The sequence below is a fragment of the Brachyhypopomus gauderio genome, chromosome 5 (genome assembly GCF_052324685.1).
Source record: "Brachyhypopomus gauderio isolate BG-103 chromosome 5, BGAUD_0.2, whole genome shotgun sequence".
NCBI classification, from domain to species: domain Eukaryota; kingdom Metazoa; phylum Chordata; class Actinopteri; order Gymnotiformes; family Hypopomidae; genus Brachyhypopomus; species Brachyhypopomus gauderio.
In genome coordinates this window covers 13,801,801-13,804,300 of record NC_135215.1, presented here as the reverse complement: position 1 = coordinate 13,804,300, position 2,500 = coordinate 13,801,801, and the positions used below count along the sequence as shown (strand labels likewise).

General features: G+C 45.8%; 1 protein-coding gene across 1 annotated transcript in view; it reads left to right on the top strand.

Moving 5' to 3' along the window:
* The window catches only part of spock1 (SPARC (osteonectin), cwcv and kazal like domains proteoglycan 1), a 138,926-nt gene that overhangs the window by 48,810 nt on the left and 87,616 nt on the right, over positions 1-2,500 (top strand). The window lies entirely within an intron of this gene.

Sequence of the window (2,500 nt, the reverse complement as noted above, 5' to 3'; positions counted from 1 at the left end):
GAGAGGGGAGGAGGGTCTGCACAGAGAGAGGAGGAGGGTCTGCACTGAGAGGGGAGGAGGGTCTGAACTGAGAGGGGAGGAGGGTCTGCACAGAGAGAGGAGGAGGGTCTGCACTGAGAGGGGAGGAGGGTCTGAACTGAGAGGGGAGGAGGGGCTCATTCAACTGTTCCTGGGCCACTTGATCCTGGGGAGTGTCTACTCAGCACAAGGCCATAGTGAACAGTGGGGTTGAAGAAGAGAGAGAATGAGAGATAAGAGGACAGAGAGAGAAGGAGAGAGAGAGAAAGAGAGAGGGAGGGAGACCATGGGAGTGAGAGATGGGGAGAAGGAGTGGGAGATAAAGGGGACAGAAGGAGAATGCTGGTGATGCATTTTTAGTTTCACAATATCACTGTGAATTGTTCTGTGAGTTAACTTTGATTTTTGATGGTTCATGGTAAAATTTGCAGTAATGTGTGTGTTTGCGTATGTGTGTGTGTGTGTGTGTGTGTGTGTGTGTGTGTGTGAGAGAGAGAGAGAGAGAGAGAAGAGTTGGAGAGAGATACAGAAAGAGTAAGTGTGCGTTTAACTGCAGTTGAAGTCTATGTGTGTCAGTAAATATGTGGTCTGGTTTGATTGAGCACCTTTGCTGCAGTGTTCTGATAACTCGCCTTTCTCTTCTGTCTCCCTTCACTTTACCAAACACAGTCTAATAATTCAAGGGCAGTTTTAGATTTAATCTGAGAGGAATTTATTTGCTCATGGTGCTAAAAAAGACACGATTATTTAAATTCAGTTCAGATGTCAAAAAATATAATTACAGTAATTACAAATAAAATTGTCTCAATTAAAAAATCTTTCTGTATGGATCTGTAACTCGAACAACCCTGATGTACGCTGATGAGGTCTGAAAGATTCTTTTCAAATTTGCTTCTGTCATGGATCACTGAATACTTGATTGAACTTGTATTCTGCAGCCCAAGTTCAGCAGTGTAGGATGCTGCATAATTCTGGTAACATATTGTGGTTTCTATCAGTTGTTCTGGAGTTATCTAATGGTTCAATGGGCCCCTGTTTGAGTATGCAGCAGGTCTTCAGATCAGGGTCTTGGTCCAAAGCCATGTTGATGGTAGCAGCTCTAAATTTAGGTAAAATGTACAGATGTGTCTTATTGCTAATAACTCATTCTTCTCTTTTGGGGCTAGTTAATTTTTCCTCAACTAACATTTAGGTCCAATAATCTTATAGCTGGTAATGGAAACACAAAATCTCACAAACCTTTAGTGGTATAGTGGTATAAGCTGGTCCGAAGCTGACACGAGATAGTCCAAAAACTCCAGAACGTTCACCAAACTTCTTCCTGTTCTTCTTCTCATATGTGTGATGGAGTACTTACGATTTTTCCTGCTAGTTAAAAATCTTGAATATAGAAAGTGTGCGGGACCTAAACGTATGTGTGCGAGTGAGCTAGTTGGGCCCAAATCGATTTCCTGTACGCAGTGCTGTCAGTTTGCGGGAGCCATTCTCGACAAACCAACAATGAGCAAAGCCCACATCTGCAATGAGCTGCCAACTCCAACCATGACAGCTCTAATCCTCGCGCTGGAGAGAGAGAAGGAACGCGGGAGACACAGAGAGACAGAAAGAGAAACAAAGACAGAGACCTGCAGCCATACAGAGTGAATGCTGATTGGTTGAGATGGTGTCTTTTTCTGCCCCATCTCTCAGTCAGCCCTCCAGGGGGGCGGGAGGCAGCTCATGTTGGGGAAATTGGTTTAGGTTTTCTGCGGTTCCTTATTGTCAGCTGTTGGTTTGGCAGTGGGACGCGTTTGGCTGTGTGCCCAGCAGTGACTGACAGAATGACAATGGAGAGAAGGAGAGCAAGTTTAAGGTGTCGGGGGAGAGACCCTGAGATTGGCTGAGTCTAGTGGCCATGTAGAAAGGGGACTGTCCAATCCTGTTTAGGTGCACAGAGAGGCCTGGATATGTCTGTGGTGGGTGTGTGTGTGTGTGTGTGTGTGTGTGTGTGTGTGTGTGTGTGTGTGTGTGTGTGTGTGTGTGTGTGTGTGTGTGTGTGTGTGTGTGTGTGGGTGTGTCTGTGTGTGGGTGTGTCTGTGGTGTGTGTGTGTCTGTGGTGTGTGTGTGTGTGGGTGTGTTTGTGTGTGGGTGTGTCTGTGTGTGGGTGTGTCTGTGGTGGGTGTGTCTTTGTGTGTGTGGGGGTGTCTGTGTTTTGTCAAGTAGTGATTGGCATTACAAGTATTTCTCTGAATGACTTAGGAGATTATATTACCATCCCATCACTACACACCACCATCACTACACACCACCATCACTACACACCACCATCACTACACACCACCATTACTACACACCACCATTACTACACACCACCATTACTACACACCACCATTACTACACACCACCATCACTACACACCACCATCACTACACACCACCATCACTACACACCACCATCACTACACACCACCATTACTACACACCACCATCACTACACACCACCA